Source organism: Apus apus, chromosome 1, assembly GCF_020740795.1.
Source record: "Apus apus isolate bApuApu2 chromosome 1, bApuApu2.pri.cur, whole genome shotgun sequence".
In the NCBI taxonomy this organism is placed as follows: Eukaryota; Metazoa; Chordata; class Aves; order Apodiformes; family Apodidae; genus Apus; species Apus apus.
In genome coordinates, this window is record NC_067282.1 from 2,096,350 (window position 1) to 2,119,997 (window position 23,648).

Below are 23,648 nucleotides of genomic sequence, written 5' to 3' on the forward strand. Positions count from 1 at the left end.
GGAGACACCCCAAGTCTGTTGCTACCTTAGATGGGTCATAGTCCCAGGCAGTGTGGAGATCCTGAAGACTCCAATGCAAACCAGGCCCTGTCCTAAGGGTGGTGATACAAGCCCTCCACAAAGGGGTGGGTTTTGCTTGGAAATCAAAGATCATCTCTTAATTTCAGGAAATCTGAGCCAAAGGGGCCTCGAAGTAGCAGACCTTGTCCCTCCTGTCCAACTCAACCCCCTCTGGGTTGTGTTACTGGTTTTCAGCCTGGTTTATCAGGGAACTGAACCCTGAGGGAGGGTATTGCTGGTTAATCCCTTCCCATAAGAGCCTTGAACATCTTAATCGGCTTCAACCAATGTTGACAAATAGTCCTGGAGATATTCAGCTTTTGCTTTCATGAAGATAAGCAGTTGGACTGAGTCCAGAGGCTCAGGAAAGCTTCAGTACGGGGACACACACTTAACTGGTCATCTGAAGACCTCCTCAGACAGGGAGGTTAGGCTGCAGAAGTTCATCTGCTGTCCTCAGAGACCAGTCATAAATGATCCTGTCATGGGCAGGATCAGTGCAGCTCCCTGCCCTACCACATTTCTCACTCATCATCACACTGCAAAGAAGGAAACAGCCTTTCTCTTCCAAGACAACTGCTGGTTGCAACAGTCTCCTGGGTGTGTGGCTCCTTTTAAGACACCTAACTCAAGGTCTCACCACATCTGCAGGGTGGCTGGGCCCATGTGGTAGTCAACAGAGACCAGACAACACAGTCATTGGAGCCCCTTCCTGTTCCAAAGATGGGTGACTGCTTTGGGAGGAGCACAGTGCCTCTTTGGGCTCTATCAACCGACTGGATCTCCACTGGTGGGAAAGCAAACATCTAGCACATGTGAAGACACTCACACTCCTCTCCCCCTTAAATGTAGGTATCTTAATCTAGGAGCCAAATCACAGAATCACAGAACCTTAGGGATTGGAAGGGACCTGGGAAGATCACCCAGCCCAACCCCCCTGCCAGAGCAGGGTCACCCAGAGCACATCACACAGGAACGTGTCCAGGAGGGTTGGAATGTCTCCAGAGAAGGAGACTCCACAGCCTCTCTGGGCAGCCTGGCCCAGGGCTCTGTCACTCTCACAGGAAAGAAGTTCTTCCTGATATTCCCATGGAACCTCCTGTGCTCCAGTTTGCACCCATTGCCCCTTGTCCTGTCACTGGACATCACTGAACAAAGCCTGGCTCCATCCTCCTGACACTGCCCTGAACGTGTCTGTAACCATGGGTGAGGTCGCCCCTCAGTCTCCTCTTCTCCAAGCTCAAGAGACCCAGCTCCCTCAGCCTTTCCTCACCAGGGAGATGTTCCACTCCCTTCAGCCTCTCTGTGGCTCTGCCCTGGGCTCTCTCCAGCAGTTCCCTGTCCTTGAACCGAGGGGTCCAGAACTGGACACAATACTCCAGATGTGACCTCACCAGGGCAGAATAGAGGGGGAGGAAAACCTCCCCTGACCTACTAACCACCCCCTTTCTAATTCAAATTTCAGTTTCAAATTCCACCTCCAACTCTCCACCCCTTCTTACTGTTGATTCTACCTACATCTACTTTTTATTTTCTCTGTGTTTTTTCATTCCCCTCCCCTTCTTTTGCTCTTCAGCCCTTCTTGGGCTTAGAGAACACTGCCCAGGCCCTGGGGATGCTGCCTGGCTGAAGGATGCTATTCAGCATGAAACTGTTGCACTGAAGGAGCAGCACATGAATGGTCTCCTCTGTGTCCCCTTCTTTCCTGTGCAGTGAATGTCACCCACATGTCTGCAGATATTTCTCTGCAGTCCATTGATAAACTATCCCTCCTGCAAGAAGAGCTGAGGGAAAGGAACTATCTTTATAAACCTGGATCAAAGATGTCAACACGTTACTGACAAACTCAAAGTTCATCCTAAGCTACTCAGAAGATAAAAGGCAGTTCCCTGCTCATGGCAGGGGGGTTGGAACTGGATGATCTTTAAGGTCCCTTCCAACCTTAGTGATTCTATGATTCTATGTCCCTGCCCATGGCAGGGGGCTTGGACTAGATGAGCTTTAAAGGTCCCTTCCAACCCAAACCCTTCTCTGATTCTATTCTAAATCCTCCAGCACACGTGGGTGATCTCACATCACCAGAACCACTCTTGTCAAGCATGAGTGAGACCCTGGGCCACATTCATATGGAGCCCTACCACACCTGGGATGGACCTGCCACTCCCTGCTGTGACCTGCTCAAGTACCCAGGGTGCCCAGTTCTGCACATCTTGCACCCAGAGCTGGCAGAGGAAGAGGAGAGAAACTCAGACCTTTCACTACAGCTCCGCCGGGTGCCACGAGCTGATTTCAGAGCCTATTTTTGACACACCAGGCAACACACAGACTGTACCAAAAAATGTGTTACTAGAATAGACACAAGTTATTCTGGGCTGGTTGCATCAGTGCCCAGAAACTCAACTTACCCTGGTTAATTAGCACAGAAGTACAAACTCCAAAATCTCTCCATCTCCATCACAGATGAGTGAGGGAAAACAGCCCATTGGGAACTGCCCTTGGAATGTGCCAACTCCTGAACCCAGCCCAACAATTGCTTGGAAAAGTACTAGTTACCCTGAGCCAAAAAAAATGCAGGCAGGAAGGTGCCAGCAACTTCACAGCCTGGATTACCCCCTCTGAGTGCCAGGCACATGGAATTTACTAATGCAAAGGTGTGAAATGAGGAGGCAGGTGCCCTGCCTGGGGTCTGCATCTCTACTTATGGTAGGGATGAGGGGGACGTCTCAGGAAGGTGACCTAAATTCCCCTTCCAGGTCTGGTGACTCTCCAACAAATGTCTGGCTGATATGGCTCTGTGGCACCATGAGCTCATGTTGTCCAGCACAGCTACAACCTCTTAGGGCAATGGTTGTGCTGCCTGGAACTGGCCTGATGCTCCAGGGTATTTGTGTCACTAAGAGATGTTATTTTATTAATTTATATACTTCTTATGTCAGAGAATCCCAGACTGGGTTGGGTTGGAAGGGACCTTCAAGATCATCCAGTCCCAACTCCCCTACCATGGGCAGGGACACCTCCCAGCAGCCCAGGCTGCTCCAAGCCCCATCCAACCTGCCCTTCAACACTGCCAGGAATGGGGCTGCTCTTGCACAGAGCTTCATCTACCCTGGTTATTTTATTTTAATTGCATTTTCCCTTTGGGTGAGGATTGCAGAAGACGGTTGCAGGTGAAGATAAGTTCATCACCTTCCTCCACTCCAGCCAGTGACCATGGGGTTGATGTGAGCTCCAAGCTAAGGCCTGCAGCCACTTCTGGAGATGCTCACCAACACTCATGTAGGCATTGACTGCCTTCAACTATTGATGCCAGAGCAAAGCCAAGAGGGGGAAGGACAGGGAGATGGGGCCACGTTTAACCACTTCAAAGCTTCCACCTACTTTGAAGGACTTTAAAGGGAGGTTATGTTTGTTCAGAACCAGCACAGGGTGTTCAATGTGTAAACACAGGTGTACACAGGGTGTAAAACTCTGCTGACACGTTTTACCAGCACTGAGCCAGCCCTCTTCCCTCATAGAATCATAGAATCATCCTGGTTGGAAGGGACCTTGAAGATCATCAAGTCCAACCATAACCTAAATCCCCCAACCATAACCTGATTTACCCGTTCAGTGCTTAAATCATGTTCCCAAGCACTGTATCTACATTTCTTCTAAACACTCGAGGGATGGTGACTCCACCACCTCCCTGGGCAGCCTGTGCCACTGGCCAACCCCTCTTTCAGTACAAAATAATGAATGGCACAGAAAAGGGAGACCAGGAACTTCACCGTGGAGTCCTGCACAGAAGGGATATTTCTAGCTTCATTTCAAACACTATGGCTCAACCAAAACTGAAAAATATCCATATTTTTCACTGGAAAATAAAAATCCTCTATGAAATGCTTCTCCTGAAATGTTTCATTAACTCTAAAATTAAAATGTAACTTCTTTTCTTCACTTTCTTTAACCTTTATAACCTATTTTTTCTTAGGACAACACAAAAGGTCTATGAATCCCCTTATGAAGCAAAACATCAAACTGCTTCACAAGGAGTATTTCAGGACATCATTTTTCTCCTTAATATTCCTCTACACAAAACAGCAATGAAAAAAAAATAATAATAGAAATATTTGGCAAACTAAGTAGCAAATTTGTCAGGGATTTTCAAATTATTTTGCCTTTCTGGAATAGAATATCATTTGCTCCTAGATATTCTCCAGATCCCTTTTTTTCCCTCTTTATGCAGCAAAAGAGATGTTCAGTGAAATGAAATAGTGGGAAACCCAAAATCAATGATAATGCCTGGGGGAATTCTGGAAGTCAATGCCAAAGGAGGGCACTTCAGTCCAGTATGCAACAAGATCTCATTAAGTCATGGCTGTTTAGATGAGAATATTCAGAGTTATCAAAGGAAATTTCAGTAATGCCTTCTCAAGATAATAATGAACACCACTTTTCAGCATTTAACTGTCCTCCACAAATTATGGGCCACAGCAGGAGCTATTCCACACACTAGGAATCTCCTCCCATCTCCCTCCAGTTGCCTGGTCCTGGTGTGATCAGGCAGAAGATACTGGACTTGCTGGACCGTGAGCAAATTCTCCTCACAAAGGATTGCTCCTCTGAGGAACATGCACACGTTTGGATCATAAAGCTGTTCTCATTTCTAATATGGACAGGACAATTCCTTTAGGACTCAATAAAAACAGGCCATGGATCCTCCTGCAAACACAATTAATTTTAAAGACAAGCCTGAACAATGGTTACTGTTCTGCAAGAGCCAAAACATGACTCCTAACACTTTTTCAGCAATCAAGGAACACTGCTCCATGCTGAGGTCTCTCATGCAATAGTAGATGGCTCAATGTGTTCTTGTCTCCCAGACAAATAAGATGCTGGACCTGGATGATTCCTTGCTCCTTCTGACAGCCTGACATGTTACTGCAACACAAAATGCCCTGCACCCCAAGACATCAGCTTCAACCACTTCATTCCACCTCCCAACCCAGCCCTCTTCAGTTAAAAGGTCAGTTCCAACCATCTCCTGCTCTTGTCAACAGATAAAATTTGCAACCACAAGTGCAAGAACTGCCCCCTCATTGTCCTTGGCATCAAGTGCCCTGTCTCCAACTCCTACGTGGATGCTTAATGACAGCTTTATCCTCTAAAGCCCATGTTATTATCCTCTACACAATAATTTACTGTAAAGCTGCACTGAGACTGTGAATGGTGTAATGAAGCTCCTGGTGCCCATGATTATTTTTATCCCAGTCATTAATAATTAACCTCTAAGACACACCCAGACACACACACATATAAATACATACACAGAGCAAGTCCATCTGGACAAGGCAATATCTAATTCTGCACAAAACCTAAACCAATGTGATAGATTAATGCAAGAATCTGAAATTTGGACAATGCACAATGGAGCAAGTGTGAGCAGGATGGGGAGGGACCAGGATCTGTGGACATCCTTGGTTAGGGCCCATCAAGTAGAGCCCTGGCATAGTTGAGGAGGAAAGTGCTGAACCTTCAACAGGGTGATTTCAGCACTGGCAGGAGCAGGCTATGAGCCAGACTAATGTTCTGAAAAGGATGAAGTCAAGTCATTTGGCAGAGCAGAACCATGCTGTGATCCATTTACGAAAGTTGCTTGAGTCAGCAGCACACAACTTATGGATATTGCACTGCCTGAGGGCCATGGAGCATGGCCTTCCAAGGAGGCAGAATTATTGCACATGCTGTCATGGCTGAATGTCAGAAAGACATGACTGAAGGTGATGAGGAACACTGCAGAGGGCCAGAGAGACGAGGAAGCAGCGGAGCTGTGAGAGAGCAACCCAAAGAAGAACAGCCCTGCTACTGCCAATGTCTCAGCAGGTGACTTGAGGACCATCCATGAGGAACAGCCAACCTCTGGGATACTGAGGAGCATAGAGAGGACCATGTGTGACAGAAAAGAGTGAGATAAATCCCCACACCTGGACTGCTGGCACATCTGGGCACCTTTGACATATGAAGTCCACTTTGTGGAGTATACACCAGCACCTGCACCATCATCTCCTTCCCTCTACTGCTACCTTGACCTTAGCTCCACACCTCAGTCTGCAGCATCCACCCAAGTCCCTGTGCTCAGCCAGCTTTGGGGAAAGCAGAGGGGGAAGGTTTCAAACAGAAAGAGGGGAGATTTAGGTTGGATGTTAGGAAGAAATTCTGTGCTGTGAGGGTGGGGAGAGCCTGGCCCAGGTTGCCCAGGGAAGCTGTGGCTGCCCCATCCCTGGCAGTGTTGAAGGGCAGGCTGGATGGGGCTTGGAGCAGCCTGGGCTGCTGGGAGGTGTCCCTGCCCATGCAGGGGGTGGGACTGGATGATCTTTAAGGTCCCTTCCCACTCAAACTGTTCTGTGATTCAGAGTACAAGCCAGATAAATGATGTCCATCAACATCTGCTGCAGCCCAGCAGCCCAAGGCCCTCCCTACATCCTGGTAGCTAAATAGGAAAAGGAAAAGCGTGGACTCTGGGAAAGGAAACACTGGGACAGAATGACAGAATGACAGAAACCAGGGAAAGGTCAATTGGGAGATCTGCTGAGAGGTTAAACCCAACAGCAATGAGACCTCAGGAACCCTCCTGACGTGACTCACAACTCCATGGAGATCTGCCAGTTCATACCTCTCTGAATTGTCCTTAATGTTGTAAGTTTTATCGAGCTTGCAGAGGAAGGGACACGTGTCCCACTCCATACAGAAGCTTCTGTGTTATCTTCTCACATGGCCTAGCCTGCAAACCTGGTGAATTCAAGGTTGGTGTCACCAATGAAGCCAGGTGATGCAGCCTGTTGGGAAAGCTCCCAGGGTGACCACAGCCTGACAGTTCTGAGCTTGGCTGCAGAAACAACTCATCTGCAAATGTCACCTTCACCCCTGGAAAATGGGTCAGGGCCAGGTCGAAGCTCTGCTAATTGTATCATTTAACAGCCTGTAGGTCAATTCTCCAGTTGGTTGGAGCAAGAGCAGTGTCTCATGCCCCTCGTCCTCCCAATGGGTAATGATAAAATTTGCCACAAGGTTGAACAAACAAAGCAGCTCCTGACATGGGTGCTTTGACACAGAGGCATCTTTATTGACAGGGTGCTGCAGCAAGGGCAGGACTGAGAAAAGTATTGTCACAGGGAGATCTGGATGGGCTGCAGAAAGCTCTACAGAGTGAGGAGAGCCAAAGTGCTGCTGCGAGAGTTGGCTGGGTGAAAGAGCATCCCAGATCTGACACCCTTGCAAGCTGTGCTTGGTGTCTTGCAAACTCTCTGCCAAGACAACGTGCACAACTGCACAGCTACACCAAGGCACATGAATAAAGCAGGTTCATCCATTGATCACAGAATCCCAGACTGGTTTGGGTTGGAAGGGACCTTTGAAGATCATCCAGATCCAACCCCCCTGCATGGGCAGGGACACCTCCCAGCAGCCCAGGCTGCTCCAAGCCCCATCCAACCTGCCCTTCAACACTGCCAGGGATGGGGCAGCCACAGCGTCCCTGGGCAACCTGGGCCAGGCTCTCCCCACCCTCACAGCCCAGAATTTCTCCCTCCCATCTCAGCTCCAGCTCCCTCTGCCAGCTGGAAACCCTTCCCCCTGCTCCCATCCCTCCCTGCCCTTGTCCCAAGCCCCTCCCCAGCTTTCCTGGAGCCCCTTCAGGCACTGGAAGGTGCTCTCAGGTCTCCCTGGAGCCTTCTCTTCTCCAGGCTGAACAACTCCGGCTCAGGGAAAAACCCTTGAGAAAAAAACCCAAACCTTTGTATGAAGGAGGAACAGAAGAACTTGCAAAGAAAATACAACATTGTCAGTTCTGCCCTTCTTCAAGTCCAGAAGATTTTCAGTGCCTTCCATGCTGACTGCAATGAACTCATGCAAACATCCAGTGGGATACAGGAGCATCCAGCAGCTGCTCCCAGCAACGCTGCAGGCTGGGTCTCCTGCTAAACTCTACCTGCCTCTGCCCATCCTCCTGGCCAAGGAAGCTGTGCTTGGCTGGTGGCCTTTGGAGCTTTTGGCTCCTGTGGGATTCTTGGTGGAGACAAGTTTTCAGCACCTCTTTTTACGTGTCTGAAGACATAAAGGAGAGGTGAAGTAAAAAGGCAGTATTTCAGTTCAGCAAAACACTTCAGCACAGGCACAGGGGCTCTCAGCTGCTCCTTACATGGAAATATGGGCAGAAATGACTCCCTGCTTGGTGGACCCCACAGCAAAAGATGGATGTGAATCCACAATATGACTTATAAGAGAAGGATCTGGTGCAGCAAGACATGCTAACGAAGCCTGGGGACAATGAAGCTTTGTAGGTCAAATGAAGCAATGACATTTCACCAGCTCACAGCATAATCAGACCACTCCAGAGATCCAGTAGCAGGATGGGGAAGGAACCCAAAGGAATCATATTTCAGCAACAACAGGTCAGACTCTTACAGAAATGAAGAGCTGCTGCCCAAGGAGATGAAGGACAGGGCATCTCACTGACAACAGCCCTGGTCCAAACTGCTCCATTCACACTGCTGTAAAATCACAGAATCATTTTGGTTGGAGAAGACCTTTAAGATCATCAAGTCCAACCATTAACCCAGCACTGCCAAGGCCACCACTAAACCACGTCACTGAGCACCACATCTACATGGCTTTTAACTCCCTCCAGGGATGGGGACTCCACCTGGCATTAAGAGTGGGGGTCTTCATGAAGACCCTCACCGTGCTGGGCAGGGACTCCTGGGAAGACCTCCCCCTGTCCTGCTGTTCCTGAAAGCTCTGATTGGAGCTGCTTGAGCTCACCACCAGCTCCAGTCCCCTAGAACCTGGCCCTTCTCCAACCTGGGGATGCTTCAGTGATGCTGCAGTTCAGCTGCAAGGTTTGCCCTTCAGGCAAAAGATGGAGAGGGGTGGTGCTGGGGACACAACAGGTAAGATTTTTGCCTGAATCTGTTCAATTACCTTCCAAATCACAGTCACAGAAGGATAGGTCTTGCCAAAGCAAGGTCAGGAAATGGCTGTTTGAGATGAAATAGCAGCTCTTCTGCTATTCCACGAGCTGTGTTTTTCTCCTCCCTTCAGGGAATCATTACTTCCCTCCTTTCTGTGCTTCTAATGCAGCTCAAAATTAGTGCTGCTCTTTGATTTCCTTCCTAGTCTGCACAAGAATGTAATTGCACAGCCTGACATGGGAGCAGAAATAGATTCAGCAGTGAAGGGGCTAAAGGAGGAGGAGGATGGTGACACTTAAATAGCAGCTATTGTTTTGTCACTGCATTGATGACTTGGGGCATTAAATGATTTGCTTCTCACCATAGCAGCTACTACATGACTGTACTTGAATATCCTTCACATGCTGATTGGGCACCAGGTGTCCTAAGACTCAGTTGTAGACATGAAAAATGAAGAGACTAGTTAGTCCCACCCTGAGTTTCAGATAACTTATAAAAGTAATTCTTCTTTAATAGAAGACCTAGTCACTTGATTTTAAAAAGTTTACGTGTCCAAGACAGCAACAAGGAAAATGCCAGGAAAAGGGAGATCATGGATCAGGAGCCCCATGAACATTCATGGAGGAGGCATTGAGGAACAAGGACCTTGAGCATGAAGTAGCAGAGCAGTAAACCACAGAATCAGAGAATAATCTAATGGTTTGGGTTGGAAGGAACCTTAAAGATCACCTAGTTCCAACCCCCCTGCATAGGCAGGGACACCTCCCATGAGCCTAGGCTGCTTCAAGCCCCACCTAACCTGCCCTTGAGCACTTCCAGGGATGGGGCTTCCAAGCCCTGTGGCAAATTTAGTGCCCAGAATATGTGGTGTTCAATTTTTGTCTTGCACTGGGCTGGAGCAATAACATGCTGCTGAAAGGCCAACACAAAGAAAAGCCTGAATACCACAAACTTCTTCTGTACCTACTGCCCAAGAGAGGTGAACACATGGTCTAACCTTCTCATCTCCTGGCAGCATCTTATGTCCACCCACCTTCAACGATGCTGCAGAGCTGATGGAGATACTGAATCATAGAATGTGCTGGGTTGGAAGGGACCCATCAGAATCATCGAGTCCAACTCCTGTCCCTGTGGAGGGCACCCCAAGAATCACACCATGTGCCTGAGAGCATCATCTAAAGGCTTCTGGAACTCAGGCAGGCTGGTGCTGTGACCACTGCCCTGGGGAGCTTGTTCCAGTGCTCAACCACCCTCTGGGGGAAAAACCTTTTCCTGATAACCACCCTAAACTGATGCAAGGTCACAGCCTCAACTGCTGCTCACACCAATGGGTATGTCTCCTAGATGCCTACGGGATAGAGAAGCCTGCAGCTCAGCCTAGAGGCCAAGTTGGAACCAGGGTGGCCTCTTATTTTCCATCAGATCACTGAAATACGAATGTAGTAACAATCAAGTAACTCCTAAGAGACCTTGCACTTCAGCAGCTCAGAGCCACCAAAGCAAAATATGGCCTGTGAAACCAAAGCACACACACCTGCTCAGGCTCCAGAGAAGCCCCATTTTATCCTATTTTAGTCTGCAAAACAAAACTAGGAAATAACATACAATCCAAACGTCTTACATACAGATGCTTGGGATGCCTAATATCACAGAACTACAGAATCACCAAGGCTGGAAAAGACCTTATAAGATCATCAAGTGCATCTTCTTCTCAGAAAAGCAAAGGGAATTCAAGTCCAGGACACTTTATAGATCAACCCTCCACAAGGCACCTTCGTGGGGTGGAAGCCTCAGGGTGGCATCCCCAGTGCCCTCAGGCTCCTGGTTTCCCACTGTTGGGTGCAGATATTTTTCTTTTGCAGGAAATCCCTTGATTTCATCAAGCATCAGCTGCACCACCAGCTCCAACACGATGAATATTTCCCAGCAAATGGTTCTGCAGCCTGGCAAGCTGCATGTCCCCATGTCCCCTGTGTCCCAAACATGTGCCACAAGCAGGTGAAGTCAGGCACGTGAGCTACCCATGACACATGCAGTGTGGCAACCACCCAGTCTTGAATAACTCAACAGAGAACATGGGTGAAAGCAAGATGAAGCTACATTTGGTCTGACCACTTGCATCTGCACAACATTTGATGTGTATAATGAACCTAAAGAATTGTTTAGAATGGGAAAGCAACAGGCCAGTTGCTGGCTTTGACAGAAAGGGCTGAATTAATCCTTCCATTTTACACCTTCCTGTGCACTGTTCCCATTGAATGTTTCTCAAGTTGAAATTAAGAGGTCATCATTCTTTTTAACTGGAAGAACCATAATGGAACTGAGTGTGAACCATGTAGATAAAAGAAGAGAGCTTAGCCTTGAGTGAGGATCTTAAGAGAAAGGATTAGTGAGCTCAGGGAAAGCAATGAAAGGCTGAGCTGGATTGCACCCCCCCTCCCCCCCAATCTTTCCCCTAAATACTGTCTTATTTCAAGGGCTGCCAAAACTAGATGTGAATTTAATTTGTGCTGTGGATGGCAAGATGCAGAACTCCTGCCCCAGAGTCTGCACGAGCTGTGTAGAATTACTAGGGAGGAAACATGGAGGAAACAGCTCTGGAGCCCCCAACATAAGGAGGACATGGAGCTGTTGGAGAGAGGCCAGAGGAGGCCACAGAGATGATGGGAGGGCTGGAGCAGCTCTGCTCTGGAGCCAGGCTGGGAGAGTTGGGGTGTTCAGCCTGGAGAAGAGAAGGCTCCAGGGAGACCTGAGAGCACCTTCCAGTGCCTGAAGGGGCTCCAGGAAAGCTGGGGAGGGGCTTGGGACAAGGGCAGGGAGGGATGGGAGCAGGGGGAAGGGTTTCCAGCTGGCAGAGGGAGCTGGAGCTGAGATGGGAGGGAGAAATTCTGGGCTGTGAGGGTGGGGAGAGCCTGGCCCAGGTTGCCCAGGGAAGCTGTGGCTGCCCCATCCCTGGCAGTGTTGAAGGGCAGGTTGGATGGGGCTTGGAGCAGCCTGGGCTGCTGGGAGGTGTCCCTGCCCATGGCAGGGGGTTGGAAATAGGTGATGTTTAAGGTGCCTTCCAACCCAAACCAGTCTGTGATTGTATGATTCTATGGGGAAGTTACACTGAAATTGCCCTGGGTGCTGTGGGGAAGGTGGCTTTGGAAAGCATCACAGAAACACTAAGCTGGGCTGAGCAGACAGGCAAGACAGTTTAGAGGGACAGTGTGGGAGAACTGGGAGGTAGGATGGCTTCTTTGGGAAGAGGACAAAGGTAAGCACACCCATGCAGTTTTTTAGGACACAGCACCACAAGTCACCAGGGCTGCATGGGTGTAAGAAGGAGCAGAATCATGTCCATTACAGCATGTCACTTTTAGCAGTGGGACACCCAAGTCCATGCTGCTTTGAGTCCACTCATCTTTCTTTAGAAGCTACCCCTGCCTGCAGAAGGCAGAAAAGGAGATGAATTATAGGAAATGAGAAGATTAGTGCAGAAAACCCTCCCTGTTTCATCACTTGCCTCTCTGCAAGCTTGGGAAACCATCAGCATCATTTGCTCACCAATAATGATATAATGGGGAGGACTTGCTGACTCTGGTTCCCCAACTGGATTCGTCCCATGATACCAAACTGGTAAATACTGGGATCATCAAAGCTGTCTCAGGGGAGTCTGGGAAAGAGACAGCACAAGGCACTGGAGCAGATGGCTCTATTGTGAAATCTCCTTGTAATTAAGTGAAACAAGGACTGTTGTGGGGGTACCAAGCAATTATAGGTCACTGCTGGTACCACACTGCCTGCACAAATGGTGACACGAAATTAAGGAGGATAAAGAGGAGTGTTGGAAAGGTTTAGAGGGGAAATGGCAAGAAAGCAAGTTCTGGAAGAAGGTTATTTTGTCATTAACTGGTTGTTTCCAAGGGCTTCTCCAGTGCTTGCAAGGAGGGGAAAACCTTGAAAGTGAAGCACAGACAAAATGGGTTGTGTCCTTACATCAGAGGTGCTCATGTTCAGAGGCCCCTCCGTGTGTTTGGTCAACAGCTCGTGGAAACGATGGGGGAAATACCCCATTCACACCCCTGTGATGATGGCCCTGTGCTGCCAAGGCTGGTGCTCTGCTCTGTGAAGCTGAAAGGAGCCTCAAAATGATAGAATCATAGAATCATTTTGGTTGGAGAAGACCTTAAAGATCATCCAGTCCAACCCTTCCCCCAGCCCTGCCAAGGCCACCCCTGCCCCGTGTCCCTCAGCACCATCTCCAGGGCTTGGAAACCCCTCCAGGGATGGGGACTCCCCCCCCTGCCCTGGGCAGCCTGGGCCAGGGCCTGACAACCCTTGCCAGGAAGGAATTGTTCCCCAGATCCAACCTCAGCCTCCCCTGGCACAACTTGAGGCCGTTCCCTCTGGTCCTGTCGCTTGTTCCTGGGGAGCAGAGCCCGACCCCCCTGGCTCCAACCTCCTCTCAGGCAGCTGCAGAGCCAGCAGGTCTCCCCTCAGCCTCCTTTGCTCCAGGCTGGACACCTCCAGCTCCCTCAGCTGCTCCTCATCAGACTTGTGCTCCAGCCCCTTCACCAAATCAGAGTGGCTGGAGCCTACAGGCACAGCACACCACAAAAAGCAGCACACAGTGGGTTGGATTTACTGCCTTGGGAGAAAAAAAGTGGGGTAGAAATGTAGGTTTTTGTTTCCAGACAGAAGAAGAAGTCTGTGTGTAACATGCACTGGGGAGCTGAAACTAAGAAGAGATGAAAGAAAATCCCAGGGCTTGTGCACAACTGCCTGTGCCAGCCAAGGGGATTTAGAGATGCTGCTCACAGAAAACAAAGCTCCAAGAGCTGCACAGGCTGGGAGCAAACCCCAGCAACCTGGAAAACTCAAGAGGCCATTCCCATTTTTGCATCAGGTTGGTTTTGGAAGCAGATGGGATGCCACTGCCCACAGGTCTGACATTCTGGGGTCTTTTGACATCTCCAGACCCAGCCAAGAGCACCTAAAGGACGTTGCAAGAACGTCACTTGCTTTGACACTGTGCTGCACTGATGCTCATGCACCCAGAGATACCTGGTCCAGAGGATGGTGCCGTTGTTATGTGGCTGGAAATAGCCCTAAAAATAAATTTGGATCATGGAAACCCACTTCCCCAGAAAGATATTGTTAATACAGGAGTGAATAAAAATATCCCTCTCACTGCACGTGCCTACAATCACAGCCTTACCTGCCAAAAGCCAAACCCAGCTGCCACCACATAAAAACATGCACTGAGAACCCCCTCCTCAAGCAAAAAACAAAAAAACCCAAACAACCTGCAAATTTGAGGACTAAAAATTAAAAGCCTTGATTTTATAACTCTCCTGCTAAGAACTGAGAGGAGGATCTGTTACTACCAAGCACTTTTGCTCGCCCAGCAAATGTTTACAGCCTCTTTGAAGCCTTTTGTCTCCACTGGGTAAATAATATGCTTTTGGAAATGAGACAGTCTGCAAATACTTCTTTCTTTTGGAGCTGTTCCAAGGTTAATCAGGATATAAAATATGCTAGGGGCAAGTGTATTAAGCAGGTACTTAATTGAGAGATGAGGGGAGAGAAGACACTGCGCTTGTCTCCCAGGCAGAGGCTGGAGGTTTTAAACACACTCCCTAGATGAAGATTTATTGCAGCAGACAGAGCACAAAGGCTCAGAAAAAGCACTCCTTCCCCTCCCATAAATTATTCACCCGTTGTAACAGTTCATAAAATGTTTATATTAAGTAATATTTAAATATTGCATTACCAAAAAAGAAAATAACTGATGTTCCAGCCAAGAGAATAATCAACTCAAAAGAGGGTGGGAAAAATTATTGCCTTGAAGGTGTCACATTGGGTTTGCTCTGCTGAGAGCAAAGCTAAAGCCGTTAAAGGGGGTGATTCTTGGCTTGATGCTCCCTCTGCTCTCTCAGATCAAATCCTGATCCTGCCCTGGATGGTAAAGCCTTTTCCATTGATCTCTGGGCTATCTGCACACAGAGTTGGCTCTTTTGTCTGTGCAAGCTCCTCCTGGTGTTCAGCCAGGCAGGGCAGGGTCAGCAGCCCCATATTAACCTCTGCCATCACAGCATGGCATGGGTTGGAAGGGACCTTCAAGATCATCTAGTTTCAACCCCTTGCACGGGCAGGGACACCTCCCAGCAGCCCAGGCTGCTCCAAGCCCCATCCAACCTGGCTTTGTATGTGTCATGATGCTTTTGACTTCAAATCACCAGCTACATGTGCCAATGGGCTTTGAGCCCACTCATGGGTTATTTGGTGCAGATGTGGTGCTGAGGGACGTGGTTTGGGGGTGGACTTGGCAGTGCTGGGTTAATGGTTGGACTTGATGATCTGAAAGGTCTTTTCCAACCACAACAACCCTGTGATCCTATGGCACACGAAGTCTGATATGGGAAAGGCTCCATGGAGCATGGCAGGGAGGAGAGAGGGTAATGGGGTAATGATGGAGGATCAGCAGAAGCCATCAAGATAATAGGAGTCAAAGGTCATCACTCATACACCCAGGCATCTTTTATTAAAACTGTAATTGTTTGATCCAACCTGTGCCCTGGAGAGCATAAAAAAAAGCATGGAGCACCAAGGTCACTGCAGACAGAAAATCAATGCAGGGAATGAACAGTAATGACTTTTTTTTTTTTTTTTCCTAGTTTCAAAGAGAAGGACTGTGGAGATATCCTGCTGGCATCTCCAGAGATGCACAATACCCCTCAGATTCTCTCCAGCAAAGCACTTAGAACACTGTTGACTTTCCACATCAAAGTCCTCTTGACTGTGACTACAGCAGGTTTGAGTGTCCCAACAGACTGTTACATTTCATGTCATAGAATCACAGAATCATAGAACCATTCAGGTTGGAAAAGCCTCTTGGGATCACCCAGTCCAACCATCATCCCTGCTCTACAAAGTTCTCCCCTAAACCACATCCACCAACACCACATCCAAACCACCCTTCAACACACCCAGGGATGGTGACTCCACCACCTCCCTGGGCAGCCTGTTCCAGGGTCTGACCACTCTTGCTGTGAAAAAATCCTTCCTCATGTCCAGTCTGACCCTGCCCTGGTGCAGCTTGAAGCCCTTCCCTCTTGTTCTGTCACTGATCACCTGTGAGAAGAGACCAGGACCAACCTCTCCACAATGACCTTTCAGGTAGTTGTAGAGACTGATGAGGTCTCCTCTCAGCCTCCTCTTCCTCAAACTAAACATTCCCAGCTCCTTCAAGGGTTCTTCATCAGATTGATTCTCCAGGCCCTTCCCCAGCTTCATTATGCAAAGCCAATTATCCATCTCTCTGGGGCACTCGGTTTTCTACCCAAAACCACTCAATACCTTCCAGCCTTCTGCACCATGTCTTCTGCAGTCCTGACCTCTCCAGTGGGTGTCCTCAGGACTTCCTCAGGTCCACAGCTGTGCTGAAGTACAAATCCAAAACCTGAATGCAAGAATCTACCTGAGGCTTTGCTAAGGTGGAAGGATGTCCCATCTTGTATCTCAAATTCTTTTACCTATATCTCAGAACAATACCTGGCCAAAAGATTTTTTTATATTTTTTTTAGTTGTTTTGTTGGGTTTTGTTGTGTTTTGTGGTTTTTTTTTCAATGCAACAACATTAATGACATGATTTGTGATTCACTGCAGAATTGCTCCTACACCAGCTGCTCCATCTGCACCAGCACTGCTGCTGATTCCCACCTCTATGTCATACCTCACCCTCACCTCTCCTGAACTGCTTCTAATTTATTTCAGGCTGTTTCTCCAATATGTCAAGATCTCTCTGAGTTCCAATCCCAGCCTGTGAAATGATTAAGCCACACACGAGTGAAGGACTCAGCACAAGAGGAGATGGATGAAATACAACACTCAGATGGGATGGTCCTCATGCCCCTTTCTGCCCTTAGAAATCTCTTAACTGCAGCAAGGGATCAGTTACAGCTACAGCAGGGAAGTAGTGCTGAAAATTGAAATTGCCTGTGGGATATTTAAGGCAGGTTATACCCAAGACAGCAGGGATGGTGGTGGATGAGAAGCTCAACATCAGCTTCGGCAACGTGCGCTTCCAGAGCAGAAACCGTGTCCTGCATCAACAGCAACGAGGCCAGCAGGGCCAAGGAGGGGATTGTCCCCTCTATTTGGCTCTCGTGAGACCCCACCTGGAGTGCTGTGTGCAGTTCTGGAGCCCCCAACACAAGAAACTGACCCCAGGATTCGAGGTGTGGCCTAACTAGTGCCAAGCTCCGGGGGACAATCCATGCCAAAGCAGGGCATGTTGATCACCAGTGGGTTCCAGATCCCAAGATTACCTTCTGGGAGCATCCCTCCTCTCCAACCAGGTGCAAAAAAGATGATGATGTCTATGTCACCACTGAAAGATGACTAGACCTTCCTGAAGAGCCACTGAAAGACCAAACACTGAGACAGGAAGGGCTGGACAGACATGCCTGATTGCAATGTCATGTTTAAAGAAACTTCTTCCAGCTTTACACATTCCACCACCCTGCAAGACCCTTGGTCTAGACTGAAGCTGAGGGCTTCCCATAACCACTTAAATCCAGGAGCTGGACTTTGCAGACACTGACCAGAAGTTTTGCCAAGACTCCAGGCATGATTAGAGGTACCAGGTGAAGCCCAATCAGAAAACCATCCTCTAAGCCAATAGATGTGCCTGTGTTTTCTCAGTGTTTCCAGCTTTCAGAGCAGCCAAGGAGAGACAAATTACAACTGGTTGTAACAGAGGAACTTCTTTTTCCTCTGTGGAAAAGGATCAGCATGTTTGTCAGCAACCCTAGAACATCCAAAAAGGGAAATTATGGCAAACAGCAGAACCTCAGAAACCATCTAAATTGGCCCGTGTTCTGGGGCAGGATCAAGAGATGGACCTTTTCATCTCCTCTGAAGGCTCGTGAGCTTTCTGGAGAAGCTGCAGCCCAACAATGGCTGAAATAACCTGTTCTGTCACCCCAGGAATCATGCTGGACAAATGCCACAGACCCTTCCAGCCTTGTGGGCTACAAAGAGCCACAGGAGCATTCCCACAAGATCCAGTAAAACCACCTCTCCCCTTAGGGCATCCTGCACCCAGCTGTGCCCCAACACTGCATGGTGCTGCCAGAGGCTTTCACCCCATGGGTGGAGGAAAAAGCACCCCAACTGGAAAAGGGAAGATTATGGGGGGATGTTAGAAAAAAATCCTTCATTAATGAGGGTGGGGAGAGCCTGGCCCAGGTTGCCCAGGGAAGCTGTGGCTGCCCCATCCCTGGCAGTGTTGAAGGGCAGGTTGGATGGGGCTTGGAGCAGCCTGGGCTGCTGGGAGGTGTCCCTGCCCATGCAGGGGGTTGGATCTAGATGATCTTTGAGGTCCCTTCCAACCCAAACCAGTCTGGGATTCTATGAACTTTCAACACCAGCACCTCCCTCTCTCTCTGCACAGCGGTGCTGCCGAAACCCATCCCAGCTCCCGGGAGGGAACACGTGGTTTTCCTTGTGTCCTCCCTTCAGCTGGGCTGCTTGCCAACCTGCCTCTTCACTGGGAATCCTCCCGTGGGTTGCCATGGCTACCGGCCAACTTGGTGACAAGCTCCAGTGGTTTGTTGTCCCCTGGATGCACAGGGGTGTCTGGATGGGGAGGTTGTCACCCAGCCCCAGCTCACCAGCCCCATGCAAACCCAAACCCAGGGCCCTTTGTGCCTCCAAAGGACCTTGCACTTGCAACCTCTGGTCTTCCCCCTCCTCAGACCTTCTGTTTATCTTTTTTATAACCCAATAATGGAAGGGTAAAGCATGGCTGAAGCCACGGAATCCCAGAATTGTTAGGGTTGGAAAAGACCTCTAAGATCCCTGAGTCCAACCATCCACCCAGGACAAAAAAAAAAAAAAAAAAAAGAAAAAGAGAACAGAACAAACAAAGAAAAAGAAAACACAAAACAAAATCAAACCCCAAAACCCCCACCAAACAAGCAACACCACAACAACACCCACTGTGCCCATTAGAGCATGTCCTGAAGTGCCACATCTATAGGTTTTTTTAATACCTTCAGGGATGGTGACTCCACCACCTCCCTGGGCAGCTCGTCCCAGTGCCTGACCACTCCTTGGTAAATAAATTCTTCCTAAAATTCAGTCTAAACCTCCCCTGGTGCAGCTTCAGGCCATCTCCTCTGGTCCTGTCATTATTCACTTGGGAGAAGAGGCCAACTCCCACCTCCCTACAACCTCCTTTCAGGTAGAGGGCAATGAGGTCTCCCCTCAGCCTCCTCTTCCCCAAACTAAACCATCCCAGTTCCCTCAGCCTCTCCTGACCTGCAACCCAGCACTCTGGCCTCCACGAATCCAGCAAAAAGGTAAAATTAGACCTTTGCATCTAATTCCCCCTTAGTTTTAGGAACTCCACTTACAGAGTTTGCCCTGTTGCAGTGAAGTGAGGCTCAGGCTGCAAAAGAATTTGCAAGACACCCAGCACCCTGGCACCCTCCCACTAGGGCTCAGATTGATGGAGCTCCACAGCCCAAGTGAGTGCAAGAAAGGAAAGGGATCCCCACTTCACAAAGAAAGAGCACCCTGAGGACACCTGCAGCTTCTCCTTGAAGGTCTCAGCCAAGAAACCAACCATCAATCAATCCCATTGCTGCTCAGCTCTGGGTTTCCAGTCCATCAGAGCATGACACACTGATTTCTTTCACACGAGGCTGCCCAGGAGCAGAGCTGCAGCCTCCTTCAAGGTGAAAGGCAAAGGGAAACGTGGGAAGAAGCTGAAGCTGAGCAAGCAGGGCTGATCCTGAAGGATTTCCCCCTCCTACACCTGGATAACCTCTCCCTTTGCCATTCACCCAGCACCCAGACACAATTCTGAGGTTTTCTCAGTGCAGCCCATGGTCTGGCCAGCTCTGACCTTCCCAAAGGCAAGTTTGTAGCTGGTCTAACTGGGTTTCTGGAATACCCAAACTGTCCAGCTCCCTATAATCGTGGACTTTCTAGGATGTCTGGTTTGGAAGAAATACATTGGATCCCCTTCTTTGGGAGACAAACTCTCTGCCCATCTTCCCCCCTCCCTGTATGGCCACAATACTTTCTGCAGCTGATTTCATGGGATGGAATCGGAAGAAAAAGGACTAAGTGGAAGAAAACATTAACTAAGTCACCTAATAATTAATTGCACATCATCACCATTTGACTGGCAGCTAACCCTTACAGACAGGAGTCCCACAAGAATCACATTGTTCACACCTTGTGCAGGGGGAGCAAGAATGGGATGAGAGTGGAGAAGGAAATCTGAGATATCAACACCAGGGCATGAGCTTTTAATTCTGCAGGAGAGCAGGGATCCCAAGAGAGGACTTCCTGGTTCTGCAGGGCTTTGAGGAGAGAAAGGAGATGCAGCCTGGTCTTTGGGCTAAGTTAACACCCCATGTCAACACTGGCACTCTTGGGAATGGACTATTCATTCCTAGCAGCAGAATAACCTTGCCCTTTGCAGTTAATGCACAGCTCCATTTCAGAAGGCCACTGTTTTCTTAAAACACCACATTCCTATTTTTTTTTTCCCCTTTCTGAGCTACATAAGCAGAAAAGCACCTGCACAGCCCCACAGGCCTTCAGCCTTTTACAGAATCATGGAATTGTCAGAGCTGGAAGGGACCTCTGGAGATCATCTAGTCCCACTCCCCTGCTAAAGCAGGATCACCCAGAGCACATCACCCAGGGCTGCATCCAGGGGCTGGAATATCTGCAGAGAAGGGGACTCCACACCCTCCCTGGGCAGCCTGTCCCAGGGCTCTGTCACCCTCACAGGCAAGAAGTTTTCCCTCATCTTTCAGGGGCACTTCCCATGTTCCAGCTTGTGCCCGTTGCCCCTCGTCCTGTCCCTGGGCACTGCTGAGCAGAGTCTGGCTCCATCCTCCTGCACCCACCCTGAGATACTGCCAGGCATTCAGAAGGTCTCCCCTCAGCCTTCTCTTCTCCAGGCTGAGCAGTCCCAGCTCTCTCAGCCTTTCCTCATCAGGGAGATGCTCCAACCCCCCAGGCATCTTTGTTGCCCTCCCCTGGACTCTCTCCAGCAGTTCCCTGTCTCTCTTGAACTGGGGAGCCCAGAACTGGACACGGTAGCAAGAAAAGCAAAGCAGCAGCCAAGCAACATCAGCAGGGCACCAGAGACCTTCCAAAGCATTTCAGCCAGAAATCTCCAGCCCCTTTCCAAGGTGGCACCTGCAAGGTTGGGTGGATTAACACCATTCAAGAGCTAACTGACACAGGGAGGATGTTGCCATGCAGAAGAAACTGACTGCAGCCAGCAGGAATCCTACGGAGGGATGTGCAGCTGCCAGGAGGCAGCCCACAGCTCACAAGAGCCTGGATTTCCTTGCCTGTCCAGTGGTGATGGAGTAACCAATGCCCAGAAGGTTTGTTTACATCTCTGAGGTGGCATTTTTAGTTAAAACCAGATGAATGTAAAGCCTGGTTTTAACCAACCATGTGAGGACAAGCTGGGAGATGCTTCCACAATAACCATAGAATCATAGGATGGTTTGGGTTGGAAGGGACCTTCAAGATCATCTAGTTCCAACCCCCCTGCCATGGGCAGGGACACCTCCCAGCAGCCCAGGCTGCTCCAAGCCCCATCCAACCTGCCCTTGAACCCTTCCAGGGATGGGGCAGCCACAGCTTCCCTGGGCAACCTGGGCCAGGCTCTCCCCACCCTCACACTAATGAATTTCCTCCTAGTGTCTAATCTAAATCTTCCCTCTTCACGCTTTAATCCATTACCCCTTGTCCTATTAAGATGATAAATAAAAATCCCCACCAGGGATATTATTTTGTGCTCCCAAATTGCAACCTGGAAGAGAAACCCTGCAGATGGAGATGGATGGGGATGCTGGGGTCCCTGGGCTGTACCCCAGTGCCAGCCCATCCCAGCATGGGACACACAGAATCACCAAATCACAGTGGTTGGAAGGGGCCTCTGGAGATCATCGAGGCCAACCCCTATGCCAGAGCAGGACCACCTAGGGCAGGTCACACAGAAATACATCCAGATGGGTCTTGAAAGAGAAGGAAACTCCACAATCTCTCCAGACATTGTTCATCACCCACTAATTTTTATCCACCCTGGGCGAGCTGTGAAGCAGGAATATTTGTTTTCCTTCTCCACTACATGTAAAACACTCTCTGAAACAAGCTGCTCCTTTAGGTTCACGGGTTAAATTCTCCCCCTCAAGGTGTTTTTTTTTTTGTGCAGCTGGCATCCTCATGGACAGGGACAGCTGTATCCTCACCTCCAGGTGATTCTGCCCGTGTTACAGGAGCTGCAGTGATTTTTTACTGATAGAGCCAGCCCTGTGAGCATGGACATCACTTCAGACAGCCCCCCATCAGCCTGAGAACATCCCTTAAGTCCATTCTTCTCTGCAAATCTGAATTACAGCTCCCCAAAAATAAAATAAAAAATAATTTAAAAATTAAAAAATAGGAAAAATAAAAAAAAAACACCACAAAACACAGCAGCTTCCCCACCTTCCCAGCACCAAAACACCCTGGTTTGTAGTCTCAACAGCACAGCTTGCAGACAGACACCCAGAGCAGCAGGAGCTTCTCCACATGCAGAGCATGTTTGCAAAGGGCTGCAGGGTCCCTTCAGGTGAAGGCACCAGTTGAGCAAGAGGAATCATTAATAGAAAGCAAAAATGTGTTCTCTGTGCAACACCCACAATGTTGGACTTGGGGAGGGGAGACTAGTTGGGGGGTAAGGCAGGAACTTGGTGAACAGCTTGGTTTGTGTGTGTGTGTATTTATATACACACCATAGAGTTACAGAATCACAGACTGGTTTGAGTTGGAAGGGACCTTTAAAGCTCATCCAGTCCAACCCCCCTGCCATGAGAAGGGACATCTTCTACTAGATCAGGTTGCTCAGAGCCCCAAGCAACCTGACCTTGAGTCAGGGAGGGGCATCTCCCATCTTTTATTTAAAATTAAAAGATAAAGGACATCAGAAGGATTTCCAGAATGCTGCCTGATAAATCAAGGGAAATCAAACTTCCATCCTAGAAAGCTTCCCTATGTCTGTCTTTCCCCTCGTGCCTGGTGCTGATGGTCACACTAGGAGAGCATCCATGGGCAGGGCCAGGTTTAGCTGAAGCTTTAGAGCTATGAACACATTCAGCTGAGAGCAAAGCAAGACTGATGTGGGACAGGGTGCAGAAGTACTTAGAAAGTGAAGGCTTGTTCAGCTGGTAGGAGATGGGAAAAGCAAAGGTCATGCTCTAAATGTGAGAGAAGACAAATTTACAACAGCTGCTCATGATTTATTTGGCAAAGGAAGGACAGGGAAAGGTCCTGCTGTCTAAATTAGCTGATTCCTCTCCTCTTTATTTATGGTTTGTGTTACAGTGGCAGCTTGAAGCCACCAAGTGAAAGTGGGGTCTGCTCTACAGCACCTGCTCCTGCATCCAGAAGCTGGTGGCCTAAACAGACACAGGGAGGGGAGAAGGAGAGATGTTTGACATGTCCTTTGATATGATAAGTGACTTAGCAGACAAAAGAACTATGAAAATCCAGCTCGTTTCAGGAAAGCATCTGATTACAGGGCCACGTGGGAAATTGTTAATTAAGCCAGTGAACACAAACATCAGCAGAACG

At 49.0% G+C, this 23,648-nt stretch overlaps 1 protein-coding gene across 1 annotated transcript in view; it reads right to left on the minus strand.

Annotated features, from left to right (window-relative positions):
* The window catches only part of MAP6 (microtubule associated protein 6), a 49,649-nt gene that overhangs the window by 17,156 nt on the left and 8,845 nt on the right, over positions 1 to 23,648 (minus strand). The window lies entirely within an intron of this gene.